Consider the following 26192-nt stretch of genomic DNA (forward strand, 5'->3'; position numbering starts at 1 on the left):
GAGCGATATAGTGTGTTATGGCTCAAATGGGACTGGGCGCTGATGAGGGCTCTCATGCAGCTGGCCATTTTTTTTCGCACGCAGCGTAATGATGGTATTGAAAATTCCGGTCTAACTTGACTCCCAGGTATTTTGCATAATTCGTGGAGAATAGGTACTGCCAAATGAGTAGAGGAGGAATAATCCTTAGGAGACATTTGCCACAGTTGCAAACGACTAATTTTGAGTTTAGAGGGCATATTTGAAGTTTATTTTAATCGCACTGTTCTTGAAGGTTCACCTCTCAAAGTTCAGTTTAGACTCGAATGCCGAAATGCAATAAGGTTAACATATCGTATCATTGGGAGTCATTGAAACAGTTAGCGAAAACATTTATAAATATTAGAACCAGAAGAAGACCAAGAATGAACCATTGAAGTACTCCTAAATTAATTGTTTTGATATTCGGGACAGCATAAGCATTGATGACAATTTGAATTCGCTTGTATGAGTAACTCTTCAAGAGTAGCTGGCAAGGACCACCAATTTCAACTTTTTCAAGATTTTTAAAGAGTATGAACTGGTCTATTGTGTCGAACGGTTTAGAGATATCGAGAAATACCTAAGCTAGTAAAATTACCCTCATCACTCATTTTCCTCAAAATATGTCCTTCGTGTGCTAAAGGCTTCAATAAAAACTAACACAAGTTTCAACTTCTTTATCGTTGCACAGAAAAATTATCAAATTTCACTCTTTGAACACGATTGAGTAGTATCTATACTTCTAACGTTTAGTTCCGCTGGTAAATATTATTATTATTACTTGTTTCGAACACATATACACATATACACAGGTATCAGGAAAGGGAAAGCGAGGAGCAGGCTGGCAACTGCCACCGGAAAGGGCACAACGCCTGCCTACTCCTCTGAAGGGAGGTGACAGAACATACATCCTAAACATACAAGAAAAAATAGTGCTTTCCTCAAGGAAACCCCTAAATGCTAAGTGCCAGCTGCAACAGTGTCAGCGTGCACAAAGGCTCATTTTTTTGTTTAACACGCATTTTATTACTTAGACAACACCACCAAATGAAGAAGCGTTCATACGCATTTATAACTCTACAACGTCAGGCCAGCCACCTGGAAAGAGCTCGCTCTATATACATTTGACGCGACAACATCGCCATGAGCAGCGCGCGTGAATGGTGGATGACAGCTTAAGGTTAGGAGTTAGCTAGGGCAAGGTTAGGTGAGATTAGGCTACGTTAGGTTAGCTCTCGTACAGGGGCGGCGCCAGTCGGCCGAATCGGTCACCGAGTCCCGTCCGAAACAGCTCTGCAAATAAGCAACCACGTTCTAAAGGTTTGCAGTCGGCAACTGTTATCGCCATTCCACGATTAGATTCACACGTTCTGCCAACGCGGCTGTTCGCAGTCGCGCCAAAATGACGCGGCTGTCGCGACGTCCATGTAGTACTTTCCGATTTACCCGAACATGCCGTAAAAATAAACACAGATTTCATTTCAGAGCCAAAAGGAGTTTTTGTTCAAGCGCAATTAATAAATTTTCTGAAAAACAAGCAACATCAACAATTGCTTATGAAACGTACCCACTTGATCACACATTCCTTGATGGATGGATGGATTAATAACTTTCTTGAGGTCCATCGGTGCACGCGATTAGGGCGCAGCGGGCCACTCCCACATTTCTTAAGTTTTTGGCAAATTGGGCTATTTTCGTGCTAGATAGTGAACCTCCCGGAGAATGCTCACTCAGTCACCAAAAGAAGTGTGGGGTACTGCTATAATTATTTATGCCGTGGTGTTTCACATTTCAAAACCAACATCTCGTTATGACTGCGTCTTGGAGGTGTCTTAAATATAAATTTCCCCGCCTCTGTTTCTTTAATGTGTGCGTAAATCCAAGGAACCGAGCCTTATGATATTTCACGATCACTAGTGATAGACCAGTGCACCTGGGACATTATCCGTGATGTCGAGCTCAGCAGCGCAATTTTCCAGCCACTGGACTACTACTATAGCTCTGCGATGCAGCGATAGCACATGCAAGCAACAAATATATCCTTCGATACAAATATTTGCATCCTGCAATGGCACTTGTTACCATGACCATAAACAGCCGCAGCTGGGCTGCCTGTCAGTTGTCGGCGAAAATGCCTAATTTGCAGACGCAAAGCTGTAGCTGTCGAAGCATGTATTCCAGGTTGCTTTTACGGGTGGCAGTATGTAATTAAACGTACAAGCGAGAATACTCACGTAGTGTAATCGTTGAATATGGCTGAAGCACCCTCGTCGCCTTCATGGTTTGTAATCGGGGTTCCTTCGTCGCTGAAGGTAAATGCATGAGGCATGTGCCCACCGTTTCTTTCTTCAGTCATGTCTGATGCTGACGCTCTGAAGTACTAGTGTCTGTCTGCGAAAGAACGATGTTGAATGATCACCCATGCGCAGTCAGTGTCAATGATCGAAGAGTACCAATAACACGTCGGTAATTTAGGCAGCTCGAATGAAGCCGTAAAGCCCATCTGAAAAAAAAAAAAAGACGATAGAGTGCACCACTATGCCCACGTTAAAGTTTTTATGTTCGAATGCTAGAAGAGGCGCCCCAATCGTGCGTGCTATATTTAGACCAAGTCCGATCTGCGCATGAAAGTGTTCAACGAGTCTTTATTTCGCTTTCGCGAACAGACGCGGCGGCTGGGCTGCGATTGATGTCCCGTCATTGTACTTTGCCCCTGTAGGACTCGAACGTTTTCACCATGTGTCGTTTGCGTTCGTTTTCTCCGGACATACGGATGCACCCCCCGCCTGGGTTACCACGACGTGGACATACCATGCTGTACAGTTTGTGATTAGGCTTTGCCTTTACGAACACATGCTTTCCTTATTGGAAGGGCCAACAGCCCCACGTGCGACACATGCAACAGCGAAGAGACGATCACACATATCTGCGTCTGCCCAAGATATAGTGCCCAGAGACAAGTGATGTGCAGAGTACTGGACCAGTTGGGCAATCGTCCACTTCCAGAACTCAAAGCTTTAGGTCAGTGCTCCAGAAGAACATCCGCGCTGAAAGCCTTACTCCTGTTATCAAGGTACCTTGCGGTCTGCGGGGCTTCACGATAGGCTTTAAAAAGGACACTAAAGCCAAATAGTAAATTAGTTTAGACTAATAAGGCATTGTTTGAGAATCCTGCAGACAGTCATTTCAAAATAATAGATCCATTGTTAGAGGAGAAAATGAAGGTCGAAGTATCAGTATTTAAATTTCGCGCAGAAACCCCAACGCCGGTACATCAGTGTGACGTCAGGATTTTCAACGTATGTTTTCGCATTTGGGCCGCATTGGCCGACTAAAGGTACCCGAAACTTGCTATGTTTAATATTTGGTTCCTTTCGAATACAATGTAGTCAATCATGGAGGCGCTTTTTAGCCTTGTGGGTAAGAACCTCAGCTTCTGAGCCGGTGGTTGTGGGCTTGGCACTGCCTACCTGGAATGTTTTCCTTACTAATTTATTTTCTGTATTTTATACATCAATTTCTTAATAACCATTGCTAAGGCGTAGTGTGGACGCGGACGAGAGCTTGCGCGGGCACTGAGCGTGCGGGTAAAGGAGGCACCCGAGAGCGAGGGTGACGTGGCGTCACAGCGAACCGAAATTTAGGGGTCGTTTCGCTTCTACAGACAGCGAATATTTTGCCCAATGAGCGATTTGATGCTTTCACATCAAAATGCGACCAACCTGGCCAAGCTAGCTTCGACAGAGGGACAAGCGGAAAAGAGGCGAATTGCTGCATTGATAGTTAAGCACAATGCGTAGGCGGGCTAGTTGGGGCCAATCCATGAATACTTTGTTTAGCGGAAAACGACACACACAAGAAATACGGCAGGACAAGGCGTCTTGTCCTGTCGTCTTTCTTGTGTGTGTCGTTTTGCGCTAAACAAACTATTCATGCTGCATTGAAGTAAATCCTACAGGGAAGGGATCCTTTCTAAATGAATGTATTAACATTCAATTCCAAGTTTGGGAGAAGAGTGGCTTCCCAATCCGTAAATAAATAAAAGAATAGGACACAATGCAATAGGTGGCCTCCTCCTTATTTAATAAGCACGCACCGGAACACACAAGAACGTCTTCCATGAGATGGCCTGTCCCATCGCACCGGAGACTCTCCCCCCAAATTGTTGAGCGTTGAACTCGCGAGCCATGAATTCCTATATTTATTAATATGCAATTTCATTTCATTGCAATGTTAAGAGAAGAAATTGCAACCAATCTATCTATCCGAATTACTCTGTCGCGTGCCAATCATCCGATTCTCGCGCACGAGCCGCCGGCCTGTCAGCACCGGCCGAGCGTTGCCTTGCGGTGCTTTGCTTGACGCTCGCGGTGTGGCGGCTACGCAGTTGGAATACGTCGCTCGTCTTCTCGCAATGCTGGCGGCATTAGCCCCCTCCCAAGAAGCATCGTCCCGATGCGTAGGAAAGGCCTAAAGAGGCCAACTGCTTTAGAAGGACAGTGGTCATAGGATGGCCGGTGCTAGGCTTGATCGTATGTGCAACTTCTGTTAATCAATGTCTTTCATAGTATGGCTTCATTCGTACTACGCGTACGACCTCAGGGCGAGTCCGGCGTCGTGTGGAGCAGACTTGGCCTTCAGGAGTTACCTCGTAGTTTAAGGGACTTAAGCGGCCAAGTACTTTGTAGGGGCCAAAGTAACGGCGCAGTAACTTCTCCGAAAGACCGGGCGTCCCTATAGGCGTCCATACCCACACTTTGTCTCCGGGGTTGTACTGTACCTCTCTTCGCCCTAGGTTGTACCAGTTTGCGTCCACGTATTGCTGTTGTATGATACGGTGCCTTGCCAACTGCCGTGTTTTTTCTTCCCTTTCTATGTCCTCGCTAACGTCAGGGTCGTCTTCGGTGCTGTTGTCTACAGTTAACATCGCGTCTAGTGTCGTTATTACTGTCCGACCGTAAACAAGTTCAAATGGCGTGAAACGTGTCGTTTCTTGTACTGCAGTATTATACGCAAAGGTGGCATATGGTAGAATGCTGTCCCATGTCCGATGCTCGACGTCCACCTACATTGAGATCATGTCAGCGAGTGTTCTATTGAGCCGTTCAGTCAGGCCGTTTGTTTGTGGATGGTACGCTGTGGTTTTTCTATGAGCAGTATGTGTTAGTTTCATAAAGGACTGCATCAGACGAGCCACAAAAGCTGTTCCTTTGTCTGTTATGACTACCTTAGGTGCGCCATGTCGTAATAATATGTGTGTGACAAAAAACTGAGCCACTTCAATGGCGGTTCCTTTTGTAAGAGAAGAGGTCTCAGCATACCAGGCCAGATAATCGGTTGCTACCACAATCCACCGCTTTCCTGAGGTCGAGACGGGAAATGGTCCAAGTAAATCCACTCCAATTGGTTGAAATGGCGCTGTTGGTGGCTGTATCGGTTGCAGAAAACCTGCTGGTTTGAGTGGCGGTGTTTTGCGTTTTTGACAATCTTGGCACGATTTGACATAGTGCTGCACTGAATTCATTAACTGCGGCCAGTAATATTTCTGGCGGATTCTCGCCAGAGTCCTACTAACGCCTAAGTGGCCAGCTGCAGGGTCATCATGGCAAGCTTGTAAGATTTCCGCTCGCAGCGATGATGGTACGAGAAGTAGAAACGTCTCACCACTGGGCTCGAAGTTTCGTTTGTAGAGGACGTTGTTCCGGAGGACATATGAACACAATCCTCGAACGAAAACTCGAGGCACTTTCACTTGTCGACCCTCCAGGTACTCGATGAGCAGGAGTAATTCCGGATCAGTACGCTGATGAGCCATTTCCGTCGTGTTCACAGCCCCAAGAAATGGGAAATCTTGCTCGTATTCAGGTGACGTAGCGTCGATTGGTGCGCGTGATAAGCAGTCAGCATCACTGTGCTTCAGACCGGACTTGTAAACGACCGTGATGTCATATTCCTGTAGACGGAAACTCCATCTAGCGAGTCTTCCAGAAGGGTCCTTGAGGTTCGCCAGCCAGCACAATGAGTGATGGTCGCTTATGGCTCGAAACGGTCTGCCATATAAGTATGGCCGGAACTTACTGATGGGCCATATAACCGCGAGGCATTCTTTTTCTGTAGCTGAGTAATTTGTCTCGGCTTTCGATAAGGTACGGCTTGCGTACGCAATGACTTTTTCTTCGCCATTATGCCACTGAATAAGTATGGCACCAAGACCAACGTTATTCGCGTCGGTGTGGATGTCCGTTTCGGCATGTTCATGAAAATGGACAAGTATAGGAGGACTCTGCAAACGCCGTCGTAGTTCAGAGAAGGCGTCTTCTTGTTCTTTCTCCCACACAAAAGGGACATCTTTTTTGTCAGTCGCGTGAGTGGTTCGGCAATTTTAGCAAAATTTTCTACGAAACGCCTGTAGTAGGCACATAGTCCCAGGAAACGTTTAATAGCTTTTTTGTCTCTTGGCTTCGGAAACATTTCTACTGCAGTGATCTTCTCAGGATCGGGGCGGACGCCTTCAGCACTGACAATGTGTCCGAGAAAGCGGAGCTAGCGAAAGCCGAAGTGGCATTTTTCGGGTTTTATTGTCACTCCCGCCGTGCGAAAGGATCCAGAACTGCTCTCAGTCACTGCACGTGCTGCTCAAATGTAGTGGAGAAGACCACCACATCATCAAGGTAGACAAGGCATGACTGCCAGTTCAGTCCGGAGAGAACAGTGTCCATCATCCATTGGAATGTGGCTGGCGCAGAACACAGACCAAATGGAAGCACCTTAAACTCGTATAAACCATCCGGTGTCACAAATGCCGTTTTTTCGCGATCTCGCTCGTCCACTTCTATCTGCCAGTATCCGCTTTTGAGATCCAGAGAAGAGAAGAAGTAAGCATTGCGTAGTTTGTCCAAGGTGTCGTCGATGCGGGGGAGTGGATAAACATCCCGCTTCGTGACGATGTTGAGTTTCCTGTAGTCAACACAAAATTGTAGGGTGTTATCCTTCTTTTTGACAAGGACTACCGGAGATGCCCATGGACTATTGGATGGCTGTATTACATCGTCCTTGAGCATTTCCTGTACTTGGCTTCTTATCGCTTCTCTTTCCATTGGAGCTACTCGGTACGGGTGTTCGCGAACTGGTCTTGCAGGTTCTTCGACCACAATGTGATGTTTTGCGACAGGAGTACGACGGACTGATGAAGTCGAAAAGCATTCTGCAAACTCTGTGACCAAGTTCACAATCTCATCTCTTTGTAGTGATGACAGCTTTCGGTCAATGTCGATAGAGGTAAGGACACTGTCTAAGGTGGCAGAAGCTGGTGATGCTGCTTCGAGGGTTGACACATCCGCAAATTGTGCATAGTGATGAAGAGACGCTATGGCTGTTCCCTTCGCCACTTGTTGTGCCTCATTGCCAAAGTTAGTCAAAAGGACGTCCGCATATCCGTTATGCAGGTGAACTAGGCCTCCTGCCACGCATATTTGCTTTTCCAGTAGCAGCCCGATATTTCCGTCTGCAAGTCCCTCATAGTCACGAAATATGTCGTTCCTTACAACGACAGTCATACTGCACCGTGCCGGCATGGTCACGTCTTCATCCACAATACGGAGAGAGGAAATATGTGGCTGTTCTGTATCAGAAATGGTAACAGCATTTTCTGTGGAAAACAACACACGTGATTCTTGCAAGTCGATAATTGCGCCATTCGTTCGCAAAAAGTCCATGCCCAGTATCAGATCACGCGAACACTCAGGGAGAATAATAAAGCTGCTGACGTATGTAAAGCCTATAATTCCGATTCTTGCTGTGCACATTCCTACGGGGTCGACTAAGTGTCCCCCCGCTGTGCGTATTGGAGATCCGGTCCAATGGGTCAATACCTTTTTCAATTTTCTAGCGAGTAAACTGCTACTAACTGAATAGTCCGCACCAGTGTCTATCAACGCAGTCACTTCGAAGTCGCCGATTATGACGCGCAACTCGGCAGTAACGGTGTCATCACTGCACTTGTCCGTCGTTTCGTCACTGCCGTCGTCTTAGCTGTTCCGGGCGTCAGCAGCCTTGCCTCCACAGGTCGCTGGCTCTAGTTTTCCCGTCGCGGACTTTGGGAGCGACGACTCGGTGAAATGGAAGCGGGACGCGGACTGGGCGACCTATAACGAATAGGCGCTGCTGATTGAGGTTCATGGCTCCGAAAAGTTTCAAATATTTTTAAAAAATACGTCACGACTTGAATATGACAGAATTGATGCGCGTACCCGCTGCAAAGACAGGTGGTTAGTACCGTACAGGCGTACAAATTACCTCATGCAGTCGCTAAGACACACGCTACCTTCACTGTTCAATAATTTTGGGAAAGAAATTGTTATGAGAAATACATTGACTTGAAAACAGCTTAGAGCATATTTTTGTAAAGAAATTTTTGAAATGTGATCTTTGTAATTATTGTATATGTAACCCATTGCATTGTATACTGTATTTATATTTGTACTGCTGCCATGTGAGGGCCTTCAGGCACATTCAAGCTGTATGTCGCAGTTTTTCGCCTGGAGGACCCCCAACAGGCTTGTTAGAAATAAAACATTTTTGATTTTTGATGTTGCTGGGGATTCCGAACAGTTTGGCGCGTAGATAAAAATGCCTCAACCTCATAAGGGCGCTCACCGTGTCGAGGGCAACGCGCATTCACAGAGAAGCCACGCAGTCCTACTCGGCGATACTGGCATTCCCGGTATAGATGACCAGCCTCTCCACAGTGGTAGCAGAGGGGACGCCGGTCTGCAGTGCGCCATACATCGCTTTTACGTGGGCTTCCTTCTGGCATGGGCTGCACATTGCGAGGAAGTACCTGGGGTATTGTGGTCGTTCGTCCAAAGTCGGCGCGTCCTAGGTCCTGACGTAAAGCTTGGGCGTACGATATCCGCGGCTGACGCTCTGGCTGTGCGTTGGCCGTACCTGAGGCTCTGGCTCACAAAAAACTTGCCGGACTTCTTCGCGTATGACATCAGCAAGTGAGGACACCGTAGGAGGGCTTTGGGCCAGCTGCAGTTTCTGCAGCTCTTCCCGTACGACGGACCTCACAATTTCGCGTAGGATGTCCATGTTGTTGGGGAGGGCTCCTGACCCAACGTCAAACGATGCGACGCATACATCTCTGTTGTACTGCCGTGCACGCTGCTGCAGCGTCTTCTCCATCGTCGTCGCCTCTGATCGAAATTCGGCTACAGAGCGGGGCGGGTTACGAACCAGGCCGGCAAAGAGTTCCTGTTTCACACCGCGCATTAGGTGCCGCAATTTCTTGTCCTCAGCCATGTTTGGGTCGGCTCGGCGGAAGAGGTGGGTCATGTCTTCAATGTGCATGGTCACACTTTCGTTGTTCCGCTGGTTCCTCGCCTGAAGAGCGGTTTCTGCCCTCTCCCTGCGGTCTGTGCTGGGGTACGTAGCTAGCAGCTCTCGTCGGAAGTCGTTCCACGATGATAACGATGCTTCGTGGTTTTGAAACCACGTGCGTGCCGATTCCTACAGAGCGAAGTACACATACCGGAGTTTCTTTGTCTCTTCCCAACCGTTACACCTGGCGACGCGCTCGAAGTTTTCGAGCCAGTCCTCGGCATCCTCAAATGTGTCTCCGTGGAAGGATTCTGGCGTCCGGGGTGAGTCAACGACGACGTGAGAAGGGGTTAATTGAGTAGCCATCGCACTGGTACCTCGGCTGGCTGCCGCCGCTGCCCTTGGTGAATCGGCGAGAGGACCAAACTCGGGGGCCTCACCTCGTATGCGGCGACTCGTGCGATGGTGGACAGGCGTTAATTCTGTTTGGTCCAAAATTCGCGGATCCGGGCTGCCTTCCCTGGCGTGTGCGGGGCTTGGAATCATACCCAGCACCTCCACCAGTTATGTAACCAACAGGTACAACAGCCGTTTCTAAGAAAACTGATTTATGCTGGGCGAACCTGTACCCGTCAACAAAATCCGACTCAGCATTTAACCACAACAACAAAAGCATCCCTCGAGCTTCGCTCCTTCGAACGTAGTTCTCCTCTTTGTCGGCTCCTGTCGCGTGCCAATCGTCCGATTCTCGCGCACGAGCCGCCGGCCTGTCAGCACCGGCCGAGCGTTGCTTTGCGGTGCTTTGCTTGACGCTCGCGGTGTGGCGGCTACGCAGTTGGGATATGGCGGTCGTCTTTTTCTTCTCGCAATGCTGGCGGCAATATATTTGAATAATATAATCGAAGCCAGTGAGGACCAATCGGCAAGCAATGGTATGTTTCTCTTATTTTTGAGTACGTTGATTAGCAAGGAAAGAAGCACTTCCGCGTGGCAGTCTCCAACCTATGGTGTTCTCCCTGGGACTCGAAACGACGTTATATAATTCAGCAGTAGTATTTTTCGCATTTCAATTGGCAGCTGTCATAAACTTGCGGGCGTCGGAAGCACCTGTTGCGCAGAAAAATCTTTAAACGTGAAATTCCGCGTGAACAGCAGCCTCAAAAATGTTTCTTCTTGGTATGAACGCCTCCAACTAGCAACATAAAGTCACATACGCGAGATAAAGCTCGTTTCCTTCGTTATTACGAGAATGAACATGCTTACAGCATCTCCGCGTGTAGTGTAGGAAGCTGCAGAAAACCTACGTAATCACCTCGTTGCCTTTGTTGTCTTCCTCCCCCCATGTTGCCTCTTGTCACAATGGGCTGAATTATTCTGCTGTTGGGGCCAAATGAGACGAGAACAGCTAAGAGCTTTTCCTTCTGCCATTCATCAGCATTGAGAAGCAGTCACGTCTGGTTTGAGCTCAATGATCGATGAGGCTTGCCCTATGCTGTGATATTTTCTCTTCTGTTTTGTTTCGCTGTAATTTAAAACGGAGAAAACAAAAATAGAACAAGTGTGTGGGTGTGCAAGCCTGTCAATGGCGATGACTAGCCGACGGCACCCACATTACGTCCAGTTATGCTTCGGTCACGGGAACTGCTGCTCATGTTTCATTTGACACGAATAGTAAATTTGAGAGTAAAGTAATGCGAATGAAAGCAGATACCGTCCACTCCGATCAGTGGTTCTTCATTCACTATCGAAATAAGGTTCCGCTAAGATGTTTTTACGCATGCATCAGACCGAAGGTGTTAAGCCGAGACCACAGGTAGGCTTGCGGACGCACGCTAGCTCGCGTCCGCGCGCCTAGCGCCTGCCGCGCCTCGCGACTTATGGTGGTTTGCATCCACAAAGACGCGCGACAACGCGCGCTCACTCACAGACGCCTCGGCAGGCGCCGCTTCGTACTTTGTTACTGACAGCGTTTCAAGATGCTTCGATATTTATAAACGTAATTGTTATATTTTATAGCTATTAGATCAGTGCAAAAAGGAAGGAAGAACCACATTCTTGCACGATATAAATCTGCTTCGCTGAGAGTTTTGTGCAGATTTCCATGATGTCCTTAACAAATTTATTATTAGGTTTCCCAATTCTAGGGTATTTATTTTGGGGGACTTTAATTTTCCAGATATAATATGGGAGTCTGATTGTGTTAATTTTAAGCGTACTTCAGCCGAGTCTAATGAATTCTTAAATTTGTGCTTTGACTTCAACTTAACACAGCTGGTTCCCAACCCCCCCCCCCCCCCCACCGGAGTCACTACAACATGTTCCAACACACTTGAGCTAGTGCTGTCTACTACCCCCGACCTAGTTTCCTCCGTAATTTATCTTTGTGGGGTAAGTGATCATTCACTGCTGCAGTTTGATGTAAAAACGCGCTTTTCTTACACAAAGAATTTTAAGACAATTCGCGATTATTTGAAACCTGATATTCCCATAATTACGCAAGAAATGGAGTATTTTATGTATGCAGTAATGCCCGAACGATCAAAGAACACTGGTCCCGAAGAAAACTGGTTCCTTGATAAGTGCAGACTGCTATTCCGAATTCGAAAATATGTTCGCCAACGAAAAGTATACTGTAATCCTACGCCGCCTAGGTTTACGGCCGCCTTCCGCCGTGTTCGGAATAAGAAAAAAACGGTTATTTCGTTGCGCAAAAAAATCTAACAACCCGATTCGTGGGTCCGAATACCAGGGCATCAACGATGAATATTGTAGCGCCATTTCCAAAGCTAAGCAAATCTTTTTCAACATTACATTATCATCATACTTACATGTCAACCCACGTAAATTCTCGAATGCTGCTCATGATAATACACCAGCCACAAAACAATTGTCCCAATTTCCCACCCCTGTTCAAAGTGATCAGTGTGGCACAGTTTTTAATAATGTGTTTGCATCCTTTTTTCATAACGTTGCACTTATGCTTTTGCCACCTTCAACGAAAGTTTATGATACTCCAATGGATTCAGTTCTTATAGACTGGATGGGCATTAGTAAATAATATCTTCGTCGGCGGGTTCAGATGAAATTAATTCAAGAATACTCAAGTGTACCGAACTGTATTCATCAATTATTTTTTCTAGGATATTCCAACAATCATTACACTGCTCATCACTACCAAGCGACTGGAAGGTGGGGAAGGTGGTTTCTGTTCACAAATCAGGTAGCACACATTGTCCCGAAAACTACCGTCCCATATCACTAACCAGCATTCCCTGTATGATTCCGGAGCACATAATATATTCCCGCATAGTCGATTTTCTTGAGACTAATTCTTTTAACAATAGTCAGCATGACTTTACGCAATCCTTCATCTGCGAAACGCAACTAGCTTGATTTACTAACGACCTCTTTTCTAACACCGACTTAGGATTTGACACTGTTTGCATCTTTACCGATTTCGCTAAAGCCTTCGATCATCATCATCATCAGCCTGGTTACGCCCACTGCAGGACAAAGGCCTCTCCAATACTTCTCCAACAACCCCGGTCATGTACTAATTCTGGTCATGTCGTCTCTGCAAACTTCTTTATCTCATCCACCCACCTAACTTTCTGTCGCCCCCTGATATGCTTCCCTTCCCTTGGAATCCAGGTCGTAACCCTTAATGACCATCGGTTATCTTCCCTCCTCATTACATGTCTTGCCCATGCCCATTTGTTTTTCTTGATTTCAACTAAGAGGTCATTAACTCGCGTTTGACCCTCACCCAATCTGCTCGTTTCGTATCCCTTAACGTTACACCCATCATTCTTCTTTCCAAGCTCGTTGTGTCTTCAATTTAAGTAGAACCCTTTTCATGAGCCACCAGGTTTCTGCCCAGTATGTGAGTACTGGTAAGACACTGCTATTATACACTTTTGTCTTGAGGGATAATGGCAACCTACTCTTCATGATCTGAGAATGCCTGCCAAACGCACCCCAGCCCATTCCTATTCTGATTATTTCCGTCTCATGATCCGGATCCCCCGTCACTACCTGCCCTAAGTAGATGTATTCACTTACCACTTCCAGTGCCTCGCTACCTATTGTAAATTGCTGTTATGTTCCGAGACTGTTAAACATTACTGTACTTTTCTGCAGATTAATTTTTAGACCGACTCTTCTGCTTTGCCTCTCCAGGTCAGTGAGCATGCATTGCAATTGGTCCCCTGAGTTACTAAGCAAGGCAACATCATCAGCGAATCGCAAATTACTAAGGTATTCTCCATTAACTTTTATCCCCAATTCTTTCACAATCCAGGTCTCTGAATACCTCCTGTAAACACGCTGTGAATAGCATTGGAGAGATCGTATCTCCCTGCCTGACACCTTTCTTTCCTGCGATTTTGTTTCTTTCTTTATGGAGGACTATGGTGGCTGTGGAGCCGCTATAGATATCTTTCAGTATTTTTACATACGGCTCGTCTACACCCTGATTCCGTAATGCCTCCATGACTGCTGAGGTTTCGACAGAATCAAACGCTTTCTCTTAATCAATGAAAGCTATATATTGGGGTTGGTTACATTCCGCCCATTTCTCTGTCACCTGATTGATAGCGTGAATATGGTCTATTGTTGAGTAGCCTTTACGGAATCCTGCCTGATCCTTCGCTTGACAGAAGTCTAAGGTGGTCCTGATTCTATTTGCGATTACCTTAGTAAATAGTTTGTAGGCACCTGACTTTAAGCTGATCGGTCTATAATTTTTCAAGTCTTTGGCGGCCACTTTCTTATGGATTAAGATTATGTTAGCGTTTTTCCAAGATTCCTTTATGCTCAAGGTCTGTTTTTCTAGAACAATCTGCCCAACATCCTTCAAATCTGCTGTTACCAGATCCACCCCAGCTGCCTTCGCCCTTTGCATAGCTCCCAAGGCTTTCTTTACTTCTTCCGGCGTTACCTGTGGCGTTTCGAATTCCTCTGGACTATTCTCTCTTCCATTATCGTCGTGGGTGCCACTGGTACTGTATAAATCTCTATATACCTCCTCAGCCACTTGAACTATGTCATCCATCTTAGTAATGATATTGCCAGCTTCGTCTCTTAACGCATACATCTCATTCTTGCCAATTCCTAGTTTCGTCTTCACTGCTTTCAGGCTTCCTCCCTTCCTGAGAACATGTTCAATTCTATCCATATATTACTTCCTTATGTCAGCTGTTTTACGCTTGTTCATTACCTTCGGAATTTCTGCCAGCTCTATTCTAGCTGTAGGGCTAGAGGCTTTCATACATTGGCGTTCTTGATCAGATCTTTCGTCTGCCGCGATAGCTTGCTGGTATCCTGTCTGACGGAGTTAGCACTGACTTCTATTGCACACTCCTTAATGATGCCCACAAGATTGTCGTTCATTGCTTCACCACGAAGGTCCTCTTCCTGAGTCAAAGCCGAATACCTGTTCTATAGTTTGATCCGGAATTCCTCTATTTTCCCTCTCATGGCTAACTCATTGATCGGCTTCTTATGTACCAGTTTCTTCAGCTCCTTCGTCAAGTCTAGGCTAATTCGAGTAATTACCATCGTATGGGCACTGCAGCGCACCTTCCCGAGCACGTCCACATCTTGTATGATGCCAGGGTTAGCGCAGAGTATAAAGTTTATTTCATTTCTAGCCTCGCCGTTCGGGCTCCTCCACGTCCACGTTCGTCTATCCCGCTTGCGGAAGAAGGTACTTATTATCCGCATAAAATTCTGTTCTGAAAACTCTACTAATAACTCTCCTCTGCTATTCAAAGTGCCTATGCCATATTCCCCCACTGCCTTGTCTCCAGCCTGCTTCTCGCCTACCTTGGTATTGAAGTCGCCCATCAGTATAGTGTACTTCGTTTTCACTGTACCCATCGCCGATACCACGTCTTCATAGAAGCTTTCGACTTCCTGGTCATCATGAGGCGTTGTAGGAGCGTAGACCTGTACAACCTTCATTTTTTACCTCTTATTAAGTTTCACAACAAGACCTGACACCCTCTCGTTAATGCTATAGAGTTCCTGAATGTTACCAGCTATATTCTTATTAATCAGGAATCCGACTCCTAGTTCTCGTCTCTCTGCTAAGCCCCGGTAGCACAGGACGTGTCCGCTTTTTAGCACTGTATATGCTTCTTTTGGCCTCCTAACTTCACTGAGCGCTATTATATCCCCTTTACTGCCCTCTAATTCCTCCACCAGCACTGCTAGACTCGCCGCACTAGATAACGTTCTAGCGTTAAACCTGACCGTGTTCATATTCCAATGGCGGCCTGTACGGAGCAAGGAATTCTTAGCACCCTCTGCTGCGTCGCAGGTCTGACCGCCGCCGTGGTCAGTCGCTTCGCAGCTGCTGGGGACTGAGGGCCGGCGTTTGATTGTTGTGTTCATACAAGAGGTTGTGGCCAAGTACTCCACCAGGGTGATCCATCCTGCTCTGGTGAGGGAGTGCGTTACCGGTTCAGGTCACCTGGATCAGGCCACACTCCAGGCCTGTTTATTCAATTTTATCAACACGCGGATTTTTTAATCCTGTGGAAAATTGCGTGGCACCGAGATTCGAACCACGGACCTCTTGCACGCTTGGCGGGTGTTCTACCACTGCGCCCCCGCTGCACCCAAGCCTTCGATACCGTATCCCATAACCTACTAATCTCTAAACTCAGTTTTAACATTCACCCGCTAGTACTGGACTGGAATAAAAATTTTCTTGCTAATAGAACAATACGTAATCACGAACAATTCGCCGCCTGCGCCCCTCGAGTTAACGTCAGGCGTGCCGCAAGGGTCGGTTCTAGGTCCTCTACTTTCCTAATCTATATTAATGATCTTGCTTCCGGTGTGAAATTTTCAACTATTAGGCTTTTTGTTGATGACTGCATTACATATCATAAAATTACTGACCCCAATGATACCCTTAAACTTCAAGACGACATTAATAATGTTCGGTTATGGTGTAACAAGTGGTCTATGAAGTTTAACTTAAGCAAATGTAAATGCCTGCGCGTATCACAGCATACCAATACTACTAATTTGCATACATATTTCCTAAATAATAGCCCTCTCTCTGTTGTCTCATCGTTCAAATACCTTGGACTAAACATCACCAGCAATCTTTGCTGGCACATGCATGTCGACATTATATGTAGCAATGCCCGTCGCATGTAGGGCTATTTGCGCCGAAACTTCTCATGCGCACCACCGTCACTGAAACTAACTCTCTACAAAACATTAGTTCGCTCTAAACTAGAATACGCATGCGCCATTTGGGACCCAGCTAGCATTACACTCATAAACAGCATAGAAGCCATGCAAGATCGTGCAGCGCGTTTCATCTTATCAAACTACTCCCGACACGCTAGCGTTACTTCAATGAAGACAAGACTTAACTTGCCAGAACTTTCTTTCCATCGTAGATGCTATCGCCTTTCGCTATTCTATAAAATCTACCACCACAACCCTTTGTTGAAAGAACAGCTTATCACCCAACCGTCAAACATGTCATCTCACCCTGACCACAGTTTCAAAGTTGGTGTGCCGTCTTCACGTAATAAACTTTGTAGTAATGCATTCATCCCTAGCACAAGCAAAACTTGGAACCACCTCGCCGCAACCGTTGCAGCCATCCTGGATACCGTCACCTTCCCAAAACCAGCATTCTTGAAGCGCCACGGTAAATATGTCTTTGTATATTGCACAATTTTGTTATGCTCACCCACTCCTTTCTGCAATGTCTTCGGGCCATGAAAGTATCTTAAATAAATAACTAAATAAACCCCTGAGCAGTGCCCCCCTTTTAAGTCTTTGGCCCTTCACCAACGATGCAGCGAGATTGCCGTCGCTGAAGATTTCTGCAGGAGGATTGCTGGTGAAACTAGCCCCATTAAAACATCGATGCTTGACCACTCAACCATTTCACGTGAACCCCGCATGAACCACCCTTTCTCTATGGAGGAACTCGAAGCTGCACTCGCCTTGCGAAAGTGTTCATCTTCACCAGGACCCGAAGGTATAACCTACCATGCCCTCTGTAATCTTGGCGAAGCAGCTCGGAAAGTGCCCCTGCTCTTGTTCAAGAGCTCCTGGCAGACAGGTACGGTTCCTCAGGAACGGAAGACCAGTCGCCTAATTCCAATGCTCATGCCTGACAATTCGCCAGTAAACATTGCATCATACCGACCAACTGCGTTTGCCCGTTGCATCGTAAAACTAATAGAGAGGATGATTCTAGCAACGCTAGAATGGTACCTCGTACATTACTAGGTACATCCAGATGGAGTGGCTGGTTTCAGGCGTGGCCGTTCTTAGACAACGTTATCGACAGGGTGACGTGCATCCAGCACCAGAAGTCCTGAAAAATATTATCTGCTGCGCTGTTTCGGGATGTTAAAGGAGTGTACGATACCGTAAGGCATGAAGCGATTTTCAATGCGTTAGGGGCAGCAGGACTTCACGGCAAGGTATATTTCTGGATAAGTGGCTATCTACATAAGAGATCCTTTTTCCTACTTACCGAAGATGGCACGACCTCCCAGCACAACAGTAACCGTGGGGTGCCTCAGGGCGGAGTACTGAGCTCAACGCTCTTGAGTCTAACACTCGTTGGACTCGCCGACATCCGGCCAAGCACCGTTGGGCTCTCTATCTATGCCGACGACATTTCTACTTGGACGTCGGGTGTGACACGACTTCAGCTACGCACTCGGCTTCACAAGGCAGCCACTTCAACATCATCCTACCTTCGAGAGCAAGGACTTCATATGCCATGTGCAAAGTGTGCAGTGGTGGCGTTTACCAGAAAAGCAATGTCTCCATACATGATATCCATCGACGGAAAGCTGATCTCGTACAGCACGAGTCAGATTTTTTGGGGGTGGTCATTGACAGAGATCTCTCCTGGACCTCTCATGTGAATTGTTGTGAGAAAATGCCTGACAAGAATTTGCCATATGTTTAAGTTCGTAGCAGGAAAGACATTGGGCGCGCCAATACATTCTAGTGTGCAACTGTACGAGGTCCTCTTTATTGGATTCCTGCGGTACAGCCTACCGGTTATGTCCAACACCTGCAGAACTTACCTGAATATAATCCAAAGCGTCTAAACCCTTATGCCTTGGTATGTGCCTTGGTCTACCGCGGAGTGCGTCCATGACAAAAGTTATTGCAGTCGCTCGAGATTACACTTTTAGAACGCACATTACCATTGAAACATTGCGTGTGGCCATAAGACACTTCACCCGGATCCCTACACACCATCTCGCAAGTCTCCCAGTAGGTAGGCCCCACGCGACATTCAGTGCGACTGTCTTCGCGCACCGTGCCTCTCTCAGGTCAGGTTACGCACCTGCGGCAAGACTTTCCATTCCACCATGGTGTATGCGCCGCACTCAAGTAAACCTTACAATCACAGGAGTTCAGAAGAAGTCGGACTTGCCGTCATCAGCACTCAAGCAACTAAGTTTACTTATCTTGTACGAGACATACAGCGACTGCATACACGCCTATACTGATGGATCAACTACATCAACCAGTTCCCGTGGTGCTGTAGAACAATGAGAATACCCCAGCGGTTCAAGACTTCCCATGTCACTACGTCTACAGCTGCAGAGCTCGCGTCTCTCTGTGACGCGCTTCATGTGATCAATGCTGAAAGTCCTACAAAATGGGCAATCTTCTGCAATTCAAGGCCGGTCTTGCTATGTGTGCAGTCGTTTCTCCGACATTGAACTCATGATCAGCTCACCTGTAAAATCTTGGAACTTGTCCATCACTTAAGAGAGAAAGGCCATGATAAATTATGGGGCTTTACGTGCAACCACTTTCTGATTATGAGGCACACCGTAGTGGAGGACTCCTGAAATTTCGACCACCTGGGGTTCTTTAACGTGCACCTAAGTCTAGATACACGGGTGTTTTCACCTTTCGCCCCCATTGAAATGCGGCCGCCGTGGCCGGGATTTGATCCCGCGACCTCGTGCTCAGCAGCCTAACACCATAGCCACTGAGCAACCACGGCGGGTGAAGGCCATGATATCTCTTTTCAATGGATACCAGGTCATTGCGGCATCATAGGAAATTATGACGTAGGTAAGGCAACTTGGACGTCAAACCAATATCACTGCGTCCCCATTCCTCTCTCAAAGATCGACGCCGTGAGACAACTCCGCATTCTAGCGCGCATGATCTCCTCAGCAGGGTGGAATACCGCACATACAAGGCGCACAAGACTGCACAGCAAAACCCGTCACTGCAACTGAGACCTCCGGCCGGTCTGAACCGACGCAAAGCGTCTCTTCTGTGTCGGTTGTGGCTTGAAGTGCCTTTACGAATGCCTAATCAGCACTAATTAGAATGGCTGATAGTCCTGAATGTGATGTTTGCGGATGCGAGAACATTCACCACTTATTCTGCCATTGTCCTCAATTCCAAGCACAAAGACAATCTTTGTCCAACACTTTGATGAAAGTAGGTGATTGTCATCTGAGTGAACAGACAGCTAGAGCGCGGTCCCCACCGATCATCGGCTCAGAAGGCTGCGAAGGCACTTTTGTGCTTCCCCAGAACGTCTGCTTTGCGCGAGGAGCTTTAACTCATGTACTGTCCGTACACGTCTCTACACACGTCTCCCTTATCTCCTCCCCCTCTCCCTTCCCCCAGCGTAGGGTAGCCAACCAGACTCTTGACTGGTTAACATCCCTGCCTTCATACATTCCTCTAGCTCTCTTTTCGCAGTGGTCTTTACCGGCTTGCGAACAAAATCCGGCGTGAAGCTATTGCTTCAAACCACGCTCGAGAAAACATGTTTTCTTCTGAGACATGTCCGGGTCGCCGTAAAGACGGTTCATCGCTTCTGTAAAGATCGCGATATTCTCGTTCGGTACCTGCACCCGCGTTTCGAGCAGAACTCCGGCCGGTTCCTTGCGCACGACGCTCGTGAATGCTTGTAGGAAGACGCTGCGAAAGAGCTGCCGCAGTTTTAGGCTGCACTTTCGGTTCTGGAACCACGTCCTGGCGGCGTCTTTCAATGCGCCATAGTCATGCATCATGTATAGTGATGCGTCCTTACACGTCTCTGATGCGTCACCACTCGTCTTAGATGCGTCACCACTCGTCCTTGAAACGTCCTCACGCGTCGTTGAAACGTCTTCACGCGCCGTTGAAACGTCCTCACGCGTCGTTGAAACGTCCTCACGCGTCGTTGAAACGTCCTCACGCGTCGTTGAAGTAGACGCTTTCTTTTGCTCTTACATTTATGACCTATTTTTCTATTTTCTGTGCGGCATAAAATTGCAACTGGGCGGCGTGGTCACCGTCGCACATCACTCTATGGCAGGGTTGCTTTATATCAAGAAATATTTAGAAATATTGGTTCACCTCGCGGTGTCTTTCGTAGTCAACGATACTTTCGCGATGCCAGCGCGGCTCGTACTGGGCCTGGCGTGATCGGCACTGGCGGTGGACACCACAGGCGCATCATTCGTGCTTCCACTCTCAGCAGCATCTGCGTGGCCCGAAAAAACAGCAGAGGTGTTCACTCGTCGCTATGGAGACGTCATTGAAAGAGCGTGAAAAATAAATGATGGCATGCAGTACGTTTTAGTTGGGCTTTAGGTGTACGCAAGGCTGGCTGCTTTGTTTGCGTGTGCAGTGTGCTTTTTCTTTCCGAAATACTGGAATTCGGTGCTCAGTGCAAGCAAGAGATTCGCATTGACGCAAGAGACAAGCCCGATTAACTTTGCAGAATGTTAATTTTTCTAAAAATGAATACGCTGTATAATACAGCAGAATAGAATACAACCTTGTTCTAAGCGAAAGATGACAGGTCACTATCTTTTAGTGCGCTACAAAGGTGGAATCTATTTTTCCACTTTCCAGCAAGAGGCGTGTTCCATGCTTCACTAAGGTCGCAATGCAACATCTATTAAATTCAATGAGCAGCTTCTGGCACGCACTCAACTTGCCTTTACCAAGACGGGCTCGTTCTCGTTACTGTAGAGCTGCTTAGGTAGAAACGTGCAAAAGGGAACTTCAGCGTGGAGGCTTCTGTCTAAGTACTTGCGAGCAGGGATATTGTTTTCCTTAATCACGCTTTCACCAACATTGATGTAGGCTATCGAATGTGAAGCAAAATAATGAAATCTTGTAACTGCCCTAAACTAACCTATTGTTCAGACGGTAAACGTCTCTATAAGAAGTATTGAATGCGACAAAATTTGCAAAAATGAATATCACGCTTGCAGCTAATTGAGCAAAAAAAACAATATCCTAATTTTCGAAAGTACATTTACTGATACCCGTCAATCGACAAAAATGATATTCAGCGTTCTGAAGTTTACCAGAATGGGATAGCTAAGTCTTTTGAAAAACGCTCGCAAATATTTGTCATTTCTATAAATTGTAAATTCATCAATCAAACTTTGCCGCTTTATATATTCTAAACCATGCGGTCCACTGTACACCGATATTTGTTTTAGGATTAGAGTTACTAAGTTGATGACGTGGTGTTTTAACTTTTTAGAAACGTGCCAATTTCCGGGAATTTTGGCAAACCATCCGGGCCCTAAATAGATAACTGCATGACTACAGTCACTAGAACATTCTCAAATGCAACGAACATCGTACATGTAAGTCTAAAAGTTGTTCTCCAAGGCATATATGCATTTTTCATGTTGAGTAGGAAAATCTGAAATGTCCCAGATACGAAGCTTCCCATTCAAAAGAAAAGTGTTTCGAAAGGTTGGGCGTTGCCGCGTAAAGATGGCTGGCTAATGATGTCACGAACTCGCCTGTTGACACTTTCATTACGATTGTACCTCGATATGCACTTCTTTATGTGCAAAAGTGCACCTGCAAGTTCAGCATATCGCCTATATATTGCTAGCAGTAGACAGTCTGATCGGGTTGTTGACAAAGGAAAAGGCGACAGAACAAGTTAAAAAACTGTATTTAAGCTTGAACACCCAGAAAAACCTTGTCTTGATGTGATAGATGAAAGCTTCAAACGATAGTGAACTATTGTTTAAGAGCCTGGCTATCCTATGCATCTATTTACCTACGTCTGTAGCTGCATTTCTTATGAATGCACTTACAGTTAGCTGAGCATGTTTAACAACTAATTTTAAACTAAGAATGCCCGTGATGCTCTGCACGCCTTCGATACCTATCCCGCTGATTAAAAGGCCGCCGAATGAGCATATGTGAGGGTGGTGTGGCCGGCATCTGATAAGATGAGAAAGACTTGCAGAATTACAATTTCCCAAGGCAGTATTGTAGAACAATGCAACAGCAGCAATCCCACTATGTTGCGTTAGATATGATGACCGCAAATATTACAGAATACTAATAAGGTATGGCTGGTTTTCCGTAAGGTAGACAGAGAGCTGTAATAAAGGTCCCCTCAATAGGTTCGGCTATCGTAAACACACAAGAGCGGCTCGCAAATTAAGTTGTGGCTACAGCGCCTCGAACGTATAAGCTGCTGCGTGGCAGGACACAGTTGCAAACGGTAGGCCACGTGCCCTTACTCTGGAAGCAGCCGCGCTTTGAGAGAGCCGGTCAATGTGAACTGCTTGCAACGGCACCGACCACTGCACGGGAATTCGGTTGATCATCCAATGACGGAATGCCACAATCAGATGTACCGTACGATAAAAATGTATCGAAATAAATAATAGAGGCGGGGATCGTCACGTTAACATGATCCAGGGCCTTTGATCATGTAGGGGAGAAGGCAAGCAAGGAACGCCGCTTAAGAACGCCATTCGATGCAGAGGGGGAGAGTGTCTGTAAGTAGTAACACTCGCCTGCTGATGGCACAGTAACAAGACAGCTCGATGTCATCTATGCTCTCCCATAGCGAATGTACTCGAGAAGTTTTATTACCGAAACGCTCCCTTGACGGCGCCTTTGCAATTTCCAGTGATTAAATTAAATTTGCCACGGCACCCGCCAAGAGATTCTTTGATGACAGGATCACCCAGCAAGCATTTACCGTGAAGTATAAAACATGCGGTTGGCTTGCTAAGCATTGCAAACTTCTTACTCTGACCCCATTCCAACACAATGCATACCAAAACGAGAAGTATCGATTGCCTTTGCGATTGAATTCATCACGTTGAAAGTGAATTCATTCGGAACTTGAGGCAAGTAGAATATGCGTAGTGTTGTCTCTGTTAGCACTCAATTCATCTGCATGGATATCACGATGACTGCACAAGCAGCAACCTACATGGTGACGCTAGTATGCTGTCGGTATGAAAAATAAATGCACCGCCATCATGATCGATGGAAATGCTGCCTCCTCTGGGCTTTGTTAGGCATCTCCGCGAATGGTATCGATGGTTAAAGGCCATGCCGTACGTACCATTGACGTCAGTGGCATCGGTCTGGCGGTTCAACGCCTTGAACGCGTCATTGATGTACTCGTCAATATACCTGGAATGAGACATACGTATTGGTCTTTGACTCTGAGCTCCCAGTTACGGCAGAATATACCAGAAAAATGTTTTTGGCAAACAGAATTTAGACCAAGAGAACTCCTGCTTCGTTAATGAAGGCTGTTTCCGTAATGCATCATTTTATCAAAGTGATCACTTCCCTACCGGCATAGGGTGAACGGCACACTCTTAAATTATGCAATTTCTTAAGTCATGACATGAAGCATGAAATATAAGTAAGAAGAAGTAAGATGCGAACGATGCTAGAACCAAGTTAAGAAGGTCGTAAGCTGCCAGATAACGACATAATTATGCAGTTTTATCCCCTCCGGGGTGTTCGTTTTAGACTACGTGCCTGTAGCTTACGACGTCATGCGAGTCAACTCGAAAGCGCTAGTCATAAACAGTGCGACAGAACTGCCGTGCCATGAGCGGCATGCGTAAACAGCGCGCGAGTGCTTAAAATTATGCATCAGGTAACGCAAGGTTATGTTAGGTTTGGCTACGTTATGTTAGCTCTCGTACCTTGCCAGTCGGCCGAGTCGGTCGCCCAGCCACGTCCGCAAAAGCTCTGCCTGCCTGCGACCACGCATCTTAAGATTTGGGGTGGGCAACTGTCCTCGCTATTTCACGCTTACGTTCGCACACTCTGCCCACGCGGCCGTTTGCAGTTGCGCCAATATTACGCGGCCGTCGCCTCGTCCCTGTAGTATTTTCCGATTTACCCGAACATGCCGTAAAAATTAACTGCGTTCATTTCGACGACATGGCGTTTTTCTTCAAGCGCACCTTTTATATTTGCTAAAAAACGAGTAACAGCAAAAATTTAAGAAGTTTGCTCTCTGGGTCACGCATTTCCTGCGTGTTTATCAAGTTGTACTATGTCTGCGATATTCCGTGAGGGTCCAGGAGTGTGCTGACTCGATCGCCAAAGAAAGTTTGACGTACTGTTCTATTTATTTATGTCCTTGTGTTTCACGTTTCAAAACCCCGACCTCACTATGACGGCCTCTTCGAGGGATCGCGGAATTAAGTTTCTCCACCTGGGTTTCTCTTATGTGCACGCAAATCCAAGTACTGGAGCCTTCTTGCATTTCACAATCATTGGCGAAATACCACTGCGGCTTGTACACTCGCCCACAAAATATTGCTGGGTGCGCCAGCGCGTGGCGACGCGACCCTCCTCCCCTTCTAGCGGTGAACCCCTGGTGTCGAGACCGACACTTGCGCGCATGCGCGTCCCTCCAAGACTGCAAGCGTGCATGTTTCCGCGCTTCCTCCTTGCGCGCCGGCGATATCTGAATGTTGTCGCGATGTGCCCCTCTTCCTATATGCGTCATGGCGGCTTCGACGGGCAGAACTTCGTTTATACAACGGAAATTATTGGTTCATTTTCGTCTTGCCTGTCTCCTTCTATAGAGCGCGTTGTATGCTACGCTCTTCTGCGGGAGAACGCCCCGTTCGAAAAAGAAGGAAACAACAATGATTGGCCATGAAAAGGTGCAGCCCAGAAAAAAAAATGACTTGTGGCGTTCGCCACTGGACCGGCCCTATGCGTCAGCGCTCGTGACTCGGCAAAAAGCGGCCGCAGTGGCGCGCCCGACAACCAACGCTTCTAAAGACGCTTCACACAGTTTCGCCCGTCGAATTCGCCACAGGGCCACAGCATGGCCACAGCGCATATCGCAAGAGGGCTACCTCGCGGCTACATTCGAATATCACCGGCGCGCAAGGAGGACGCACGGAAACATGCACGCTTGCAGTCTCGGAGGGACGCGCATGCGTGCCGGCGTCGGTCTCGGCACCGGGGGTTCACCGCCAGAAGGGGAAGAGGGTCGCTTCGCCACGCGCTCGCGCACGCCGCAATATTTTGTGGGCGAGTGTACATTACCCATGATGTGGAGTTAAGCAGCGCAACATCCCAGCCAATGGGTCACTGCTACAAGTGTGCGATGCGGTGATCAAACGCTATCTAACTATATATATATATACTTTGATAGAAACATTTGCCTCCTGTAGAAGCACTTCTCTTTACCATAACCATAAACTGCCGCAGCCACGCTGCCTGTAAGTTGTCCTCGAAAACGTCCACATCGATGTGGGAACAAATGTACAGCAGCTAAAGTTTGTATTCCAGGTTGTTTCTGCGGCTGAAAATATCCAACGAGAATTGCACGAACGAGAATACTCACGTAAGGTAATCGTCGGAAGTGCCTAAGGCACCCTCGCCGTCTTCGCGGCTTTTATCCGGGATTGCTTTGTCGATGAAGGTAAACGCAGGAGGTGTGTGTCCACCGTTCCTTTGTTCATCCATGCCTGATGCTGACACCCCGAAGTACTGGGGTCTTTCTGAGACAGAACGTCGTTGAATGATCGCGCATGCGCAACGCGTGCCGAGGATGAAAGGGA

At 47.0% G+C, this 26192-nt stretch overlaps 1 long non-coding RNA gene across 1 annotated transcript; it reads right to left on the minus strand.

Moving 5' to 3' along the window:
* Positions 1 to 20727: 20727 nt before the first annotated feature.
* On the minus strand, positions 20728 to 26110 carry LOC129381472 (uncharacterized). The gene is made up of 3 exons (XR_011890986.1): positions 25976 to 26110; positions 23711 to 23781; positions 20728 to 20848 (listed from the first exon to the last, which is right to left on the minus strand). It is a non-coding gene; the product is annotated as an uncharacterized lncRNA (long non-coding RNA).
* Between the last annotated feature and the right edge of the window lie 82 nt (positions 26111 to 26192).

This window comes from Dermacentor andersoni, chromosome 11 (genome assembly GCF_023375885.2).
Source record: "Dermacentor andersoni chromosome 11, qqDerAnde1_hic_scaffold, whole genome shotgun sequence".
NCBI classification, from domain to species: Eukaryota; Metazoa; Arthropoda; class Arachnida; order Ixodida; family Ixodidae; genus Dermacentor; species Dermacentor andersoni.